The sequence below is a fragment of the Dasypus novemcinctus genome, chromosome 8 (assembly GCF_030445035.2).
Source record: "Dasypus novemcinctus isolate mDasNov1 chromosome 8, mDasNov1.1.hap2, whole genome shotgun sequence".
Lineage (NCBI taxonomy): Eukaryota > Metazoa > Chordata > Mammalia > Cingulata > Dasypodidae > Dasypus > Dasypus novemcinctus.
In genome coordinates, this window is record NC_080680.1 from 80,965,252 (window position 1) to 80,984,734 (window position 19,483).

Below are 19,483 nucleotides of genomic sequence, written 5' to 3' on the forward strand. Positions count from 1 at the left end.
TTTGAGCGAGGGAGTGATACTGGTGTTTTCAGATAAGTATGATGGCCATGTATAATATAGAGGGTTTGGTTGGGGAAATGAAATTGAAGGCTGATGTAGAGGACCATTTTTGAGATGATAAATTCTCAGGTTATGGTTGTAGAATGGAAAGAAAAGGTAGCAAGTGATACTATAGGGGAAGAATCTATAGAACTGGAAATAGTGTAACATAGTGGGAAAAACAGGAACTTTAGATTTAGAGTAAGACATGCCTAGGACAATTCCTATTCTTGCTACTTAATTCTGTGACCTTGAACATGTTATTTAACCTCCCTGAGACTTAGTTTTCACATCTGAAAAGGGAGAGATGATAATGCCTATATTAGTAAGCCAAAGGTTGCTGATAAAAAGTATCAGATATCTGTTGGGTTTTATAAATGGTATTTATTGGGGTAGGAGCTTATAGCTACCAGGCCTTAAAGAGCCCAACTCAGGGTACCATAAAAGGTACTTTCTCACCCAAAGTTATTTGTCATATGGTGAGCAAGATGGTGGGCAATGTCTGTAAGGGTTTGGCTTTCTCTTCCTCTTAAGGCTCCATGGTCCCAGCTTCTTCTGATCTCAGCTGTAGGCTGGCATATGGCTTGTCTCTCTCCCGGGGCTCATTTCTCTCCAGGCTCAGCTGCAGCTGTAATCTATCGGCTCATCTCTTCCTGGGGCCTCTGCTTTGTCTGTGGAACTGTCTGTTCCTCTTTGTTCTCCTATGTATTTACTTACAAAGTGAGTATCCGTTTATATAGCCCACAAGGGGAGGGGGAGCAGGACTCAAACTGAGTAGCCTTAATGATGTGGGCAAATAAAAGCCCTAATCTTGATTTAATAAAGGTAAAGTGAAACCTCTGAATCTAATATAATCTAATATGCCCAGAGGAACAGACCAGTTTACAGACAAAATCCAATATCTATTTGGATTTCATAAACAATACCAAACTGCCACAATACCTTATAGAATATTGAGGATTAAAAGAAAAAATATGTATAAAGTGCCTATTGCTATACTTAAAGCATTGAAGGAGTTTAGTATATAACAGTGATTATCAGTAATTTGTTAAATAACTATAGTTGCCTCAATATAGAACATTTTCTCCTCTAAGTTCTTAACAGTTGAGAAATAAGGCGATGGAATATGGCAAATAGGTTCCAAAATACTACTTTTATAACTAATTACACAAATATTGAATGTGGTTTTTAGCTGCAGGTACACCCTTAACCACAGAATTAGAATTACTCCCAGAAGAGGAGAGGTATGGGCTGGCTTAAATGTGTTTACTTTCTCCTGTCAGCTTAACAGTCAAGTGAGTCAGTCATTCTGATCATGGAAGAGTGAGGAGTACAGAGAGGTCAGGGTGTTCAGAATAGTAGAGCTCACTCCATAAGGCAGGAAATACCATTTTTTTCTCCTACCAGTAGGAAATGAGGAAAGAGTGGAGTCCTGGTGACATTTAGGTTTTGCGTTTAGGGTGAAAAGAAACACTGTTACTGGATTTCATTTAGGTTCTTTGACTACACTGGAGAAATGAATTTCAGGAGCACATCGGGGGAAGCGGACTTGGCCCAGTGGTTAGGGCGTCCACCTACCACATGGGAGGTCCGTGGTTCAAACCCCGGGCCTCCTTGTCCCTTGTGTGGAGCTGGCCCACACGCAGTGCTGATGTGTGCGAGGAGTGCCATGCCACACAGTGGTGCCCCCCACATTGGGGAGCCCCACGCACAAGGAGTGCGCCCCGTAAGGAGAGCTGCCCAGCGCGAAAGAAAGTGCAGTCTGCCCAGGAATGGCACTGCACACACAGAGAGCTGACACAACAAGATGATGCGACAAAAAGAGACACAGATTCCCATGCCACTGACAACAGAAGTGGACAAAAAGAAGAACACGCAGCAAATGGACACAGAGAACAGACAACTGGGGCGGAGGGGAAGGGGAGAGAAATAAATAAAATAAATCTTTAAAAAAAAAAAAAAACACATCGGGTGAGTTAGTCCAGTAATTTTTTCAGGTTGGGAGGGAAGAGAAATGGAAGAAAATAACAGAGCAGGGGTCCCAGTTAGAGAGGAAGGGGCTGAAAAGTGATAAAGAGGGCTGATTTATAGGCTGTAATTCCCCATCATAGGTTATAAATGCCCAGGTTTTACTTGAGTGGTGATACAAGGGGGTGGGGGGCAGGGGCTGGGAGGAGCTGGAGCCTGGGTCCAGAGGCAAGAGAGCATAAGAGAGAGAACTCAGGCCCAGTGCTGCTTTTTAAACTGCTAATTATACCACCCCTTTGCTAATGGCAGGGGAGGAGTTCCAGCTGTTCACCACTTTGATTGCTTATTTCCCCCATCAATCTCCCAGGAGGACCCAGTGATAAAGTCCTTGGGGGAATATCTGGGGCTAGTCCTGGTTCCAGAGGAAGTCTTCCTCTGAGTAGCGTAATCTTGGGGGAGGGTCTTCCAGCAGCCATCTTGGGGTTGCTGATGTCCAGGTGGACTTCTTGCCAGGTTCCATATCCATCTATTAATTCCCTATCTTACTAGCCTGCTTCAGTACTTTCCTTTATAGTAGTACCCTTTATGGTTGAGAAAAGGATTTGGTTTGAAGAGAAGATGAATTTTATTCTACAGTTGTTGAATAATCATTGAAAACCACTAAGTGAAGACTTTTGGAGATTTGTAATTAAGATTTTTAGAACTGGAATTTAGATAAGAAGTCAGAGCTGGTGTTCTATAATAGTAAAAATAAATAAGAGTGATGGTTTACACTGAGATTTTCAACAGTGTCAGATGCCAAAGAAAAGTTAAGGAGTTTGAGTTCTGAGAAAAGGCCATAATTTTTAAAACAAAAACTGTCAATGGAGGTATTCTAGAGCATGGATTTTCATTTGCATTTTTTTTTTTTTTGGCTACCATTTCAATATCTTTAATATTTATTGGTCTATTCAAGTTTTCTAATTCCCTTTGTGACAATTTTTTTTCCTAAGAATTTACCCAATCCATTGGTGTTTCCAAATTTAACAGTATATAATTCCTTTTCTAACTCCTTTATTGCCTATTTTTTTTCTTTATTTTCTTTTAAATGTTACATTAAAAAAATATGAGGTCCCCATATACCCCCCACCCCTCCCACATCAACAAACTCTTCCATCATTGTGGCACATCCACTGTACCTGGCGAATGCGTTCTGGAGAACCGCTGCAGCACATGGACAGTGGTCCACATTGTAGTCCACACTCTCCCTCAGTCTACCCAGTGGGCCACGACAGAACACACAACGTCCAGCATCCGTCCCTGCAGCAGCACCACCTAGGACAACTCCAAATCCTGAAAATGCCCCCAAACCATATCTCTTCTTTCCTCTCCTGACCGTCAGCAGCCACCATGGCCACCCTCTCCACATCACTACTACAGTTTCTTCCCTTACTAAACACAATAGTTCCCCAGCAGAACACCAGTAAGCCCACTCTAATCCATGCTCTATTCCTCCATCTTGTGGACCTGCGATGGCTATGTCTAGTCACCCTCTACATCAAGAAGGGGTTTAGATTCCGCTTGGATGATGGATGCAATTCTCCTGCTTGCAGCTGTAGGCACTCTTGGCTCCCTGGTGTGGTGGTTGACCCTCTTCACCTTCCTGTCAGCTGGCCAGGGTAAGTCCAAGAAACCAGAGGATAGGAGCTACAAGTCTGCTGAGGCCCAGGGCCTGGCCGTCACATGGACAGTTCAGAGATTCAGGTCTCCTCAGTATATACCAACCCAAACGCCAACCACAGGTCTGGTAAAAGTGATGGAAGAGGCATGTGTAGAAAGGTTATATCTGAGTCCAACTCCATCACACTCAGGAACACAAACTCCAAAGTAGGGTCAACTAACATGGCCCTGAACTCCAGAGCCATCTGCCTTGACCATAGAACCTGGGTCACTGCAGCCCTCAGGAGAACCAGCACCTGGGTTTCCATTCACCTTCACTGTCTTTGGTACCCTGCTGAGGCATGCATAAGCATCACCCCCTGATGATCTCCTGACTCTTTTTTGGAGACTCTTAACCATATAAATTCAATTGTCCTTTCCATTTCCCCCTTTTTGTCCAAAGTCAAAAAGCAGTTTTGAACACCTGATATTACATGTAGGCTGAGCTATTCTGCCGGTCTCAGTTGACCTCTTTGTTCATGATATTTTTGTAGTTACTTCATCAGCTGGTGCTTGGTAGTAATCCCTCAGTGCCAGAGAGGCTCATCTCCGAGAGTCATGCCTTACACTGGGGGGAAGGCAGTGCATCTCTATGCTGAGTTTGGCTTAGAGAGTGGCCACATTTGAGCAACATGGAGGCTCTCAGGAGGTAACTCTTAGGCACCCCACAGCTATAGGCCTAGTTCATATTTCAGGCACACAGACTCATAATCACAGCCATCAGTATCAAGGGCTCATCGTTGGACCATCCATCTTTATTGGTCTTTCCCATTGCACTTGGGGGATTGTTGTTGTTCCATTGGGGAATGTGATAGAGCTCCCCTGGTCAGGAATTCTGGACTCTCTCATCTGTCGTTTCCAACTGAAACCACTATGAAAATATCCAAACCTTTCTTTGTACCCTGTATACATGCCCTGGAGAAATCCCTCCCAACCGTGTGCATCCCACCAATGACACCCCACACAAGTGCTCCTCCCCCACCATAGTTGAACCTCTCTGTAGTCCAAAACGTCTTAAAAAAAAAAGCCCAGTATATTGCCAGTTTCCCTTAATAGAAAAATGGAATGTAGTGATGGGTTTAAAGGTTAGATAAAGAATACATAGAAATTTAGAAAAATTAAATAAAAGAAAAATAAATTGGGATATCAAAGAAATGAAAAAATGAAAAAGCTTTGTTTTTGACATTTTGCCTTTCATCACTGCTACAGGTGTTGCCCTTTATGTATAGTGGCAAGGCAATTTCTTCCATTTCTTCCTCGGTGTCTACCTCCTTTCTTTTTTTTTTTCCTGATTTTTAAGTTTCTCTTGACATATGTTTTAGGTTACAGTAATTCACATATACAATATATGGTACTCCCACATATCCAACATCAAACTCTTTGTCCCTTCCCCAACAGTGATCTTTTTACATGTTCATATTATATTTGCTGCAGCTAATGTACAGATATTGAAACAATAGCTTTCAAACATGGTTCCATTTAGGTTTACATTATGGTTTATATTTTAGACTATACAATTTTCTAAATTTTTAGTTATCTTATGTTTTACATTATGGTTTACATTTTAGTCTATAGATTTGATACATTTTTGGTGTACTTTAACATGTCCTGTATCCATCATGGCATGATCTTGTGGAACACTTCCATTGCCCCACGTTACCCTGATTCCATGTATTCAACACCTCTTTTGCTTTCCCCACAGCGCCCACCATAGCAATCAATCTTCATTACGTGAGGGACCATATTCAGAGATACTTGCAAAACTGTTGAGGGCTTGACATACTTGACTGCCCTAACCCATTGGGAACCACCAATTCTCTCAAAAGATACAATTCCCTCTGTTTGAGAACATCAGTCCTCCCCAGGAAGTGGGTATACCTTCACTCTCATTGTATGGGTCTCCACCCAATGATATAATGCACTATGACAAAATGAGCACTCACACACTCCCCAGAAGCTTGCCCTGTGTCAGATGTCCCCCCCACTAAGCATCCCAAACAGGCAACCTTCCATATTACATTCTCTAAAGAGTTTTCTCTGCACCACAATTTCAACCACATACCTGACAATCTCCCATGATCAAATGTTCCCCTCTCCCTCTCCCCAATTTCTTGGGCAACCTGACCCATCCTCCCATCCCTAGCATCCCTGAAACCCACGCAGCCCCACCCTAAGTTATCCCTTTGCCCCCATTTTATCCCTTCCCTGTACAAATACTTATCTCCAGCTTATCATAGATATCATCCAAGTAGCTGGCAGCTCACAACCTTCCTCTACCCCCCAACTACCTTAAAGTTTATCCTACAGTCTCTAGCTCTCTGAGACAGCTTGGTTTACTTACTTCATATTGGAGAGATCGTGTAGTATTGGTCCTTCAATGCCTGGGTTCCTTCACTCAACATAAGGTTCTCAAGATTCGTCCATGTTATCACATGTGTTTGTACTATATTTGTTCTTATAGCTGAGTAGTATTCCATTGTATGGATATACCACATTTTATTTATCCATTCATCTGTTGATGGGCATTTGGGTTGATTCCAACTTTTGGCAATAGTGAATAGTGCTACTATGAACATTGGTGTGCGTATATCGGTTTGTGTCCTTGTTTTCAAATCTTCTGGGTATATACCCAACAGTGGAATTGCTGGGTCATATGGCAAAACTATAGCTAATTTTTTTTTTTTAAGATTTATTTATTTTTTATTTAATTTCCCCCCCTCCCGCGGTTGTCTGTTCTCTGTGTCCACTTGCTGCCTCTTGTTTCTTTGTCCGCTTCTGTTGTCATCAGCGGCACGGGAAGTGTGGACGGTGCCATTCCTGGGCAGGCTGCACTTTCTTTCGCGCTGGGCGGCTCTCCTTATGGGGCGCACTCCTTGCGCATGGGGCTCCCCTACGCGGGGGACACCCCTGAGTGGTGTGGCACTCCTTGTGCGCATTAGCACTACGCATGGGCCAGCTCCACACGGGTCAAGGAGGCCCGGGGTTTGAACCGCGGACCTCCTATGTGGTAGACGGACACCCTAACTACTGGGCCAAGTCCGTTTCCCTATAGCTAATTTTTTGAGAAACTGCCAAACTGTCCTCTAGAATGGCTGGATTCTTCTGCATTCCCACCAGAAGTGGATGAGTGTTCCCATTCCTCCACATCCTCTCCAACAATTGTAGTCTTCTGATTTTTTGATAGCTGCCAGTCTTCTGGGAGTAAGATGGTATCTTATTGTTGTTTTGATTTCTATTTCCCTAATACCTAGGGATTTTGGGCATTTTTTCATGTGTTTTTTTAGCCATTTGTATATCATCTTTGGAGAAGTGTCTGTTCAAATCTTTTTCCCATTTTTAAAATGGGCTGTTTGTCTTTTTATTTTCAAGATATAGGAGTTCTTTATATATGCAAGATATAAGTCTCCTATCAGATATATGGTTACCAAATATTTTCTCCCATTGTGTAAGCTGTCTTTTCACTTTCCTGAGAAACTCCTTTGAGGTGCAGAAGACTTTAATTTTGAGGAAGTCCCATTTATCTATTTGTTCTTTTGCTGCTCATGCTTTTGGTATGAAGTTCATGAAGCCATTTCCTATTACAAGGTTCTGTAGATGCTTCCCTACTTTGCTTTCCAAGGTCTTTATGGTCTTGGGTCTTATATTTAGGTCTTTGATCCATCTTGAGTTGATTTTTGTTTAAGGTGTAAGTTGGTAATCCTCTTTCATTCTTTTACATATGGATATCCAGTTCTCCAGGCACCATTTGTTGAAGAGGCCATTCTCTCCCAGTTGAGAGAGTTTGGTGGCCTTGTCAAATACCATATAGCTGTATATATGAGGATCTATATCAGAACTCTCAATTCGGTTCCATTGGTCAGTGTGTCTCTCCTTGTGCCAATACCATGCTATTTTCACTACTGTAGCTTTGTAGTATGTTTTGAAGTCAGGTAGTGTGATTCCTCCAATTTCATTTTTCTTTTTCAATATATCTTTGGCTATTCGGGACCTCTTTCCTTTCCAAATAAATTTCATAGTTAGTTTCTCTAGTTGATTAAAGAATGATGTGTTGATTTTTATTGGGATTGCATTGAATGTGTAGATCAGTTTTGGTAGGATAGACATCTTAATAATATTTAGTCTTCCTATCCATGAACAGGGAATATTCTTCCATTTATTTAGGTCTTCTTTGATTTCCTTGAACAGTGTTGTATAGTTTTCTGTGTATAAGTCTTTTATGTCTTTAGTTGAATTTATTCCTAGTATTTTATTTTTTTATTTACTATTGTGAATGGTATTTGATTCTTGATTTCCTCCTCAGATTGCTCGTTATTGGTGTACAGAAATGCTACTGATTTTTGTGCATTTCTCTTGTAACCTGCGACTTTACTGAACTCATTTATAAGTTCTAGAAGTTTTGTTGTAGACTTCTCAGGGTTTTCTATATATAGGATCATATCATCTGCAAATAGTGAAATTTTGACTTCTTTCCAATTTGGATGCCTTTTATGTCTGGTTCTTGCCTCAGTGCTTGAGCAGGTACTTCTAAGACTATGTTAAATAGGAGGGGTGATAGTGGGCATCCTTGTCTTGTTCCTGATCTTAGAGGGAAAGATTTTAGGATTTCACCATTGTAAATGATGTTAACTGTGGGTTTTTCATATATACTCTTTATCATGTTCAGAAAGTTTCCTTCTATTCTGATCTTTTGCAGTGTTTTGCTATATTTTGTCAAATGCTTTTTCTACATCTATAGATATGGTCATGTGATTTTTTTCCTTCAATCTGTTTATATGGTGTATTACATTAATTGATTTTCTTATGTTGAACCATCCTTGCATACCAGGAATGAACCCCACTTGGTTATGGTGTATAATTTGTTTAGTGTGCTGTTGAATATGATTAGCAAGTATTTTGTTGAGGATTTTCGCGTCAAGGTTCATTAGAGAGATTGGTCTGTAATTTTCCTTTCTTGTGGTGTCTTTGTTTGGCTTTGGTACTAGAGTAATGTTGGCATCATAGAATGAGTTAGGCAGTGTTTCTTCTGTTTCAGTTTTTTGGAAGAGTTTAAGCAAGATTAGTGTTAGTTCTTTCCAGAAAGTTTTGTAGAATTCACCTGTGAAGCCATCTGGCCCAGGGCTCTTTTTAGTTGGGAAGTTTTTAATGACTGATTCTATCTCTTCACTTGTGATTGGTTTGTTGAGATGAGATCATCAGCTTCTTTTGTCAATGTAGGCTGCTTATGTGTTTCTAGGAATTTGTCCATTTCCTCTAAATTGTTGTTTTTGTTGGAATATAGTTTTTCAAAGTATCTTCTTATGATAATCTTTATTTCTGTGGGATTAGTGGTGATATCTCCTTTCTCATTTCTTATTTTGTGTATTTGCATCTTCTCTTTTTCTTTGTTAGTCTAGCTAAGGGTTTGTCAATTTTATTGATTTTCTCAAAGAACCAGCTCTTGTTTTGTTTATTTTTTCAAGTGCTTTCTTATTTTCTATTTCATTTAGTTCTGCTCTAATCTTTGTTATTTCTTTCTTTCTTCTTCCTTTGGGGTTAGCTTGTTGTTTTATAACTAATTCCTCCAAATGTACATTTAGTTCTTCAACTTTAGCTCTTTCTTTTTTTTCGATATATGAATTTATGGCTATAAATTTCCCTCTCAGTACTGCTTTTGCTGCATCCCATAAGTTTGGATATGTTATGCTATCATTTTCATTAGTTTCAAGGTAGTTATTAATTTCTTTTGAGATTTCCTTCTTGACCCACTGTTTTTCCAAGAGTATGTTATTTAACTTCCAAATCTTGGTGCCAAATTTGTTTCTGTGGCCCTTGCAGATTTCCAGCTTCATTCCACTGTGGTCAGAGAAATTATTTGTGTGATTTCTATCTTTCTGAATTCATTGAGACTTTTTCTGTGGCCTAGCATGTGGTCTGTCTTGGAGAATGATCTGTGTGCACTTCAGAAGAATGTATATCCTGTTGTATTTGGGTGTAATGTTCTGTATATGTCAATTAGGTCCAACTCCTCTAATATATTGTTCAAAGTCTTTGTTTCTTTATTGATTCTCTTTTGAGATGTTCTGTCCAAAGTTGGTAGTGCTGTATTAAAGTCCCCCACTATAACTGTAGAGGCATCTATTCCTTCACTTAGTTTTTCCAGTGTTTGCCTCATGTATTTGGAGGCACCCTTGTTAGGAGCATAAATGTTTATGATTGTTCTTTCTTCTTGAAAGATTATCCCTTTCACTAATATGTAGAATCCATCTTTGTCTCTCACAATTGTTTTGCATTTAAAGTCTATTTTGCCTGATATTAATATAGCTACTCCTGCCCTTTTTTGGTTATTGTTTGCTTGTAAGATTGTTTTCCACCATTCACTTTCAACCTCCTTGAATCCCTGGGTCTAAGATGTGTTTCTTGCAGACAGCATATAGATGGGTCATATATCCTTATCCAATCTTCCAGTCTGAGTCTCTTGACAGGTGAGTTTAATCCATTGACATTCAGTGTTATTACTTTCAAGGAATTACTTATATTAGCCATATTTTCTTTGGATTTGTGTTTGTCATATTCCGTTTGATTTCTTTTTCTGTTTTTGTCTTTTTAGTTGCTCTTACACTCTCCTCCAACTCTGTCTCTCTTGTTTTCTTTCTTCCTGCAGAACTCCCTTTAGTATTTCTTGAAGGGCAAGATTCTTGTTGGCATACTCTCTTAGTTTCTGTTTATCTGTGAATATTTTGAACTCTCCATTTTTGAATGCTAACTTTGCTGGATAGAGTATTCTTGGTTGGAAATTTTTTTCTTTTAATACCTTGACTGTGTCATGCCACTGTCTTCTTGTCTCCATGGTTTCAGATGAGAGATCAGCACTTAATCTTGTGGAGCCTCCTTTGTATGTGATGGTTCTCTTTTCTCTTGCTGCTTTTAGTATTTTCTCTTTGTCTTGAGCATTGAATAATTTGACAAGTATATGTCTTGGGGTAGGCCTGTTGGGATTTATGCTGTTTGGGGTGCTTTGTGCTTCCTAGACATGTACATCCATCTCCCTCAATAGGTTTGGGAAGTTTTAAGCCATTATTTCCTCCAACAGCCCTCTGTCCCCTTTCCCTTCTCTTCTCCTTCCGGAATGCCTATAATATGTATGTTTGCATGTTTTGCATTGTCATTCAGCTCCCTAAGCCTCTCCTGGATTTTTTCTATCTTTTTATCGACAAGTTCTCCTATCTGTTTGATTTCAGATGTCCTGTCTTCCACATCACTTAATCTCTCCTCTGCCTCTTCGAGTCCGCTGTTATTTGCTGAGAGTGTATTTTCGATTTCTTGGATTGTGCTGTTCGTCACCATCATATCCATTAAATATTTTTGTGTATGATTGCCATTTCTTCTGTATTCTCTCCAATTGTTTTCTTCATATTCTTAATCTCTTCCTTCACCTCATCAAATTGGTCCCTAATATATGTTTTGAGATCTTTAATTACTTGTTCGATGTTCTGCTCCTCTTCCTGGTTTTTAGTTTGTTCATTGGATTGGGGCATGTTTTCCTGATTATTGGTTTGGTTTGTATTGCTGTCTGGTCATCATTTTATCTTGCGGGTTTAGTCAGGTGCTTAGGTTCCTTGTCTAGTTTGGATTAATTAGTTGTTTTTTCGTGAATGTTAAGTCTTCTCTTTGTCACTCTGTTCTTCTTATTCTATTTCTTTGTTGTTGGCTAAGTCCACTTGAAGGAAAATATTAGGGCCAGAGAAAGCAAAAGGAGTAAGAAAAGAAAATGAATAATAGTAGTATTGATAGTAAATATTAACAGAGGAACCATATAGGAGAATGGATATTAGACTCATGTAAGGTATGTAGAGTTATAACAGTAAGAAAAGTAGAGTACGTAAAAAATCTGAATATGGGGAGGAATACAGTATGAATTAAAAGACCTGTGTGTTCAGAAGAGAGGGAAAGAGAAAAGAGAGGACAATAGTATAAAGAGTGAATATAAGACAGAAAACAGAACAAAGGTATTAATAATAAAAAGTCAAAAAAGAGGGGGGCAAACAAAGAGAGGTGTAATGTAAGAGAAACAATCAATGATGGAGGATAGAAAGATGTAGAGGAAAGGGTATAGTGTTGGTGGCCAAAATAAATACACACAGAAGAGTGTAAATGGAGGATGAGGAAATGCAGCAAATGTGAAGGTCTCCCTACAGCACCTAATGTAAGAAGAAGAAGAAAGCAGAGAAAGAAAGAAAGAGGAAAAAAAAGGGGGGGGGGGACAAAAGGGAGTCGGGAAGTAAGCAGGAAAAAGAAAAAGAGAAGGAAAGAAAAAAGGGCCTTGGGGGGATAAAGAGGAAGGAAAAACAAGGAAAAATCAACCAAATACTAGGGAAAGTTTCAAGCAAGGAATCCTGTTTGTAGTTAAATAAAACGCTTAGGGATCTGACATTCCCCCTTTTCTCCCTTCTTTACTTCTCTCTCTCCCAGGCAGCAGGAAAGCTGCCTGAGAGGTCCAATAGGATATTCAAGTAGGTCTTTGTTGAATCAGGTCTGCACAGAAAACAATGACTCTTAATTTCCAGAAAGAGAGCACCCACACCTCACCAGGAACCCCAAGTATGTTATTGGAGGCTTGGAAAGCACCTCCTACAGTCTCACTCCTTTAGGTATGCTATGAGAAGTCTAGTTGATTTTCTGACTCCACCTTCTCCCAGGTTAAGTTTCCTATCCCAGGGTATTTAGGTGAGTCGGGCTTTCTCAGCAGATTTGCCACAGCTCTCTTCCCAGACTCTCCCCAAGCCAGCCGGTATGCTCCTCCAAGCGCAAAAAAAAAAAGAAAAAAAAAGAAAAATAAGAGGGGGGAAACACCAGAAAATCGAACACACACTAGCCAGGCTCCCCTACTGCACCCCCCACCAAATCCCTCCCACCCACCCACAGAATCAGTCCAAAACTGGAGGGCTAAGGCAGTCCCGGACCTCAGGGAGCGCTGGACTTGGGAAAGGAAAGTCCGGGACTCCGCAGGCCCAGGGCACGTAGGTCCATGGAACATAGACTACGGGGGCTCAAGGGACACAGACCTGGGGACCACGCATCTGGGGACCATGGGGCCAAGGAACACGACCACACAACTGACAGATCTTAGGAAACACCAAGGCCACCAGCCCTAGGGGGAAGGGTCCGGCCAGTCCACAGCTTTCAACCTCCATACTTGTAAGCCGCAATTCTACCTTTAGCAAGCACCACTTCTGCCACTCTCTCTCCAAATCGACGTCCACACACCCGCCACCCTACAAGCCCCCAAGACAGCCCACTCCAGCAAGATTCCAATCCCACCTGGCCGCCTCTTCGCAGGAGAGACCATAAGGTGCACTCACTCAGATACCATCTTGCCCCACCTCCCCTTTATTACCTCTCATTTGCATTTTTATATTGAATCAGTGCCTAGAGAAGTGCCTAATATTCAGAAAACTCTGAATATTAAATATTTCTAGATTGACTGGAGTGGTAGGGTTAAAAGTAACATTGAAATAATGGCACTGAAATATATATCTGAATATGATTAAATGGGAAAATGTTAGATTGTATGTATATATGATACAGAATAAAAGTTTTAAAAAAATCCATGGAACTACACTACACAAACAGGGAACCCTATGTTAAACTGTGGACTTTAATAGTACAATTATAAAAATGTGCTATAAGCAATTGTAACAAATGTTCCACATCAATGCAAGGTGGTGGTGGGGGGTGGTATATGGGAATCCTATATTTTATGCATAGTTATTCTGTAAACCCACAACTTCCCTAATGAAAAAATAAAATGGAAAAAAACCTAAAAATAAAAAGTCACATTACAGGGAATTTTTTTTTTAATTAAAAAAATTATTTGTTTATTCTATTATTGCAGTAATTTCAGTAACTTTGAGCACCGACTACAATTCAGGAGCTCATTGGGTGAGTTAGGCCAGTGATTTATTAAGGTAGAGAAGGACGAGAAATGGGAGAAAGTAAGAGATTATAGGTCCCAGATAGAGAGGAAGCGGCTGAAAAGTGATAAAGCAGGCTGATTTACAGACTACAGTTTCCCTATATAGATTATAAATCTCCAGGTTTACTTGAATAATGATCCAAGCCGGGAAGAAGGTGGCCAGAATTGGGGCACTTAATCTTATTGGGTATTCCTTATATGTTATGTGTTGCTTCTTGCTGCTCTCAGAATTCTCTCTTTGTCTCTGACATTTGACATTCTGATTAGTATGTGTCTTGGAGTTGGTCTATTTGAATTTATTCTGATGGGAGTATGTTGTGCTTCTTGGACATGGATGTCTATGTCCTTCGCTAGGGTTGGGAAATTTTCCACCATTATTTCTTCAAATATTCTTTCTACCCCTCTTCCCTTCCCTTCTCCTTCTGGGACACCCATGACACATATGTTTGTTTGCATGTCTCTTGCTGTCGTTTAGTTCCCTGAGACCCTATTCCATTTTTTCCATTCTTTTCTTTATCTGTTCTTTTCTTTGTTCACTTTCAGAGGCCATGTCTTCGAGCTCACCCATCTTTTCTTCTGCTTTCTCAAATCTGCTGTTATATGACTCCAGTGTATTTTTTATTTCATTTATTGCACCTTCATTCTCATAAGATGTTATTTTTCTATGTATGCTTTCAAATTCTTCTTTGTGCTCATCCAGTGCCTTCTTAATATCCTTAATCTCTTTAGCCATCTCCTTAAATTTATTAAGGAGATTTGTTTGAGCATCTAAGATTAGTTGTCTCAACTCCTTTATGTCATCTGTAGGCTTATCTTGTTCCTTTAATTGGGCCATCTCTTCCTGTTTCTTAGTATGGATTGTTATTTTTTGTTGGTGTTTCCGCATCTGGCTTGCTAGATGTATTTATTCTGGGTGCAGTTTCTCCCTTTAGTTTAGGGATTTCTTATCTTTTCTCCCCTCCTGGTTGTGTAATAGGAGCCAAGGATGTAGTTGGTGCTGTAAGCTATGGAGGCTGAAGCTGTCCACATTGCCCCAGGAATTGATGAAGTTTCTCCCACCTTTCTTCTCATTGTCCAGAGAGGCTGTGGAGACACCAAAACCCTTCTATTCTGTTGGGGATGGGGGTGGATTCGTAGGCATCCAGTAGTCCAGTCCATGCAGACTGAAGGTCTGCTGTTGCCCAAAAAGGCTGTGGAAAGATCAGCCCCTTTCTTTCCTATTGGGGCATGAGGGTGCATACACAAGTACCCACCAGATCAGGCTGTGTGGGCCAAAAGCACCTGTGGTTACCCAAAGAATCTGGGCAAACACAGTCCATCTCTTGCCCTATTGGGGATGGAGAAGGAGCCACAGGTGCCTAACAGTCAGACTTGGGCGGCCCAAAACTGTTGCCCAGAGAGGCTGAGGCAACACCAGCCCCCTCCTATCCTTTGGGGGGACAGAGGTGGAGATGGGCTCAAAGGCACTCACAAATCTGTGTGGGCTGAAAACTGCCATTGTCCAGAGAGGCTGAAGATACCGAGCTCCTCTCCTATTCTCTTGGGGTGCAGGGATGCAGTCCCAGGTGTCTGACTATTCAGCCTCTGCCAGCAGAGAGCACTTGCAGTTGCTTGGAGAACCTGGTGCAGGTCCTGCCAGCTACCTCTCTGCTGGAGGTGGGGCTGGAGCCTAGGCTAGGGCTGCATTCTGATCTTGGTGGAAAGAAGCCAGTCCCTAACTTCACTGGATTGCAGTCAGCCAGACTCCCCCTCATGCCAGGGGCGGAGTCAAGATGGCAGCTACCGGACTCTTTCCCACTTGGACAGGCTCAGACCCTCTCTGACTCTAGGATTATACTTTAGCCAGCTGAGTCCACTAATTAGTAGCTGAGGTCACTGGACATCTGTCTCTTCCTCCACCATTTGGGGTAAATGGAGCTTCCAGCTCCAGCCACAGAACAGCTCCTGAGGCAGCTTGTGCCCCTAGAGTAAGATGGGCACCAGCCTCCGTGGCAGGGCTTGCAGCTTCCCAGAAAGGTGGTGCAGGTCCCCCCAGCTTCCTCCCTGCTGGAGGTGGGACTGGGGTTTAGGCTAGATCTGCAACCCAACCTGGGTGGAAAGAAGCCGGTCCTTACAAGTGCTGTAATTTTCAGTCAGCGCCGCTTCCCCTCATGCCTGGGGCGGAGTCAGAATGGCAGCCACTGGCTTCCCTCAGACCTGGACAGCCTTAAAGTTTAGTTGTTCCTAGGATTCTACTTCAGCCCACCAAATCTACTAATCAGTAGCTGAAGTCGGTGCCACACTGTTTCTTCCCATTTTTATTGGGGGAGATGGAACTTCAACTCCAACCATGGAACAGCTCCCGAGGTGGCTTGCACACCGCGGGCACCGACCTCGGTGGCATGGAGGGCTCTACTCACAATTCCTCTGTGCAGATGGGTAGTCTCTTCCTTCCACACCATCAAGGATGTTGCAGGATACTCCTCTGGTCTCCTGGGTCCTCTAAAAGCTGCTTTAGGTAGCTCTGGGTGACCACCAACTGCCCTGTTTCAGGAGCTAACTCCAGGAACTCCTTACTCTGACGCCACCTTCTATCTGCACTTTTTATGTGAGGAAACCGAGGTGTAGAAAAGTTTAAAAACTTGCCAAGATCAACAAGCTAGTAAGCCCAAATTTGTCTGATTACAGAATCCATGTTCACTGGCCTATAGCTACCTCCTGAAAGGCCAAGTTGCTCAGTGTTACTCAAAGAATATTTTTCAACTCTCAGTTCAGTGTTCTTTCCATTCTAAACTGTGTTGATTTTTTTTTTTTTTTTTTTTTTTGCTCTTTAAAAAATTTGTGTGTGTGTTATTGGATTTTGTCTAGGGTTTTGACTATGCTACAGAAATGAAGTTCAAGAGCATGTTGGGTGAGTTAGGCCAATAATTTATTCAGGTAGGGAGGGACAGGAAAGGGGAGAAAATAACATATCAGGGGTCCCAGGTAGAGAGGAAGGGGCTAAAAAGTGATAAAGAGGGTTGATTTACAGGCTACAGTTTCCCATTATAGATTATAAATCCCCAGGTTTACTTGCATGGCCACATGGCAGAGGAAAACGGCAAGAGCCGTGCACAGAGGGCAGAAACGGGCCCACAGACAAGAGAGCACATGAGAGTTCAGGCCCTGTGCCTGCCTTTTTGAACTGTTAACTCTCCTACCCCTTTGCTAATGGCAGTGGAGGAGTTCCAGCTGTTTATTGTTTTGATTCTCTCTCCCGTCAGTCTCCCATGAGGGCCCAATGATAAAGTCCTTGGGGGAATATCCAGGGCTTCTCCTGCCTTCTGGAGGAAGTCGTCTTCTGAGTGGCAGAATCTTGGGGAGGGTCCTCCAGCAGCCATCTTGCAGTTATTGATGTCCACATGGACTTCTTGCCAGGTTCCAGATCCATCTATTAATTCCTTATCTTACTAGCCTGCTTCATTTGTGTGGAGACTCAGTTGAGGGAAGAAGGAGTGAGTGAAAGCATAACCTTCCGTCTCTGTGTTTCTGCAAGTCTTCCAATTCCATTACCAATATTATGTACTTACTCTTTTTTTCTTTGTTTTCTCTCTTGTTCTCATTCTTTCTTTTTTGTTGTTGTTGTTGTTGTCATTTATTGGTTTCTTTTTCCTATTATTTTTCTTTTCATTCTTTTATCTTTTTTTCAGCAATTTTTATTGTCTTTTTTTAAAAAAAGATAAATAGATCACAGAAAACGTTACATTAAAAAACATAATGGTTCCCATATACCACACCTTACCCCCACCACCACCACCACAGCAACATCCCCTTTCATCAGTAAGGTACATTCATTGCATTTGATGAGTATACCCTGGAGCGCTGCCAGACGGCATGAACCATAGTTTACGTTGTAGTTCACACTCTTCCCCAGTCCATCCAGTGGGTTATGGCAGGATATCCTTCATCTGTCCCTGCAGTATCATTCAGGACAACTCCAAGTCCCAAAAATGCACCATTTGGGACTTTCTTTTATCTTTTTATAATGGAAAATTTCTAACATATATAAAAGTAGAGAGGATAGTATAATAAACTCGCATACTGAGTTTCAACGTTTTTTTAAAGATTTTTAAAATTTAAAAAAAATTTCTCTCCCCTTCCCTGTCCCCCGCCCCTGTTGTCTGTTCTCTGTGTCCATTCACTGTGTGTTCTTCTGTGTCTGCTTGTGTCAGCAGCACCCAGAGTCTGTGTCTTGTTTTTGCTGTGTCAGCTCTCCGTGTGTGTGGCACCATTCCTGGGCAGGCTGCACTTTTTTCATTCAGGGCGGCTGTCCTTCCGGGGCGCACTCCTTGCATGCGGGGTTCCCCTACACTGGGGACACTCCTATGTGGCACAGCACTCCTTGCACGCATCAGCCCTGCTCGTGAGCCAGGTCATCACATGGGACAGGAGGTCCTGGGTTTGAACCTTAGACCTCCCATGTGGTAGGAAGGAGCCCTATCCATTGGGCCAAATCTGCTTCCCAGTTTCAACATTATTAAATCGAATTGTTTCGTCTGTACTCCCATCCACTATCCCCTTCCCCCAAACTTATATGAGACAAATTTATATTGATGCAAATCCCAGCTTCATATCATTTGATCCATAAATTTTCAAGTTTGTATCTAAATTATAACAACCCATTTTTTAAAGAACATAATCACAATATTATCACTTCATTAAAATATTCAAATATCCAGTCATGTTCAAGTTTCTCTATTGTTTTGTAATATTTTTAGTTTGAATCATAATTAAAGTGAAGTATATGCATTACAATTGATTGATTATATGTCTTTATCTTCTGATACATAGGTTATTCCTTATAATTTATTTGATGAAGAAATCTGTTCATTCATCCTATAATATTTCCCACAGGCTAAACTTTGCTGTTTGCATACCTGTGGTGTCCATTAACCCATTCCTCTGTTCTCTGTATTTCCTAGTAATTGGCATTTAGATCCAGAACAAAGCTGCCAATTAAAACTTTCTTTGATAATGAAAATATTCAATACCTGTGCTAATATGGTAGCCAGTTAGATCAATGTGTCTGTTGAATACTTGAAATGTGACTAAAGAGATCAAGCTTCTGAATTTTTAATTGTGTTATTTTAATTGATATAAATTTAAATAAGCAGGGAAGCAGACTTGGCCCAGTGGTTTAGGGCGTCTGTCTACCACATGGCAGGTCCACGGTTCAAACCCCTGGCCTCCTTGTCCCATGTGGAGCTGGCCCATGCACAGTGCTGATGCGTGCAAGGAGTGCCGTGCCACGCAGGGATGTCCCCCGCGTAGGGGAGCCCCACGTACAAGGAGTGCGCCCTGTAAGGAGAGTCGCACAGCATGAAAGGAAGTGCAGCCAGCCCAGGAATGGCACCGCACACACAGAGAGCTGACAACAAGATGACGCAACAAAAAGAAACAGAAGTGGACAAAGAAGTGGACAAAGAAGAATACGCAGCAAATAGACACAGAGAACAGACAACCAGGGTGGGGGGGGAAGGGGAGAAAAATAAATAAAATAAATGAATCTTTAAAAAAAATTTAAATAAACATACATGGCTAGTGGCTACCTTATGAAATCCAGTGGCTTGATCAGAGTCAGGTAAAGTTCTTTTGTTTTTTTTATTTCTTTTGGCAAGTCGTCCTTATAACTTCCTCATAACTCATAATCAGACATAACTATGTCTGATTGTCTCTTTTTTATAATGTTAGCAGCCATTGTTGCTAATTACTAAATTAATTAATTAATTAGCGGTAGTTCTTTTCAATTCTTAATTGCAGTTGTAGTTTTGGTGAAAAATGTGTTTTAAATAAACCAGCTGGAGATAA

General features: G+C 41.3%; 1 protein-coding gene across 2 annotated transcripts in view; it reads left to right on the plus strand.

Moving 5' to 3' along the window:
• Positions 1-19,483, plus strand: part of RECK (reversion inducing cysteine rich protein with kazal motifs) — a 104,894-nt gene that overhangs the window by 15,653 nt on the left and 69,758 nt on the right. The window lies entirely within an intron of this gene.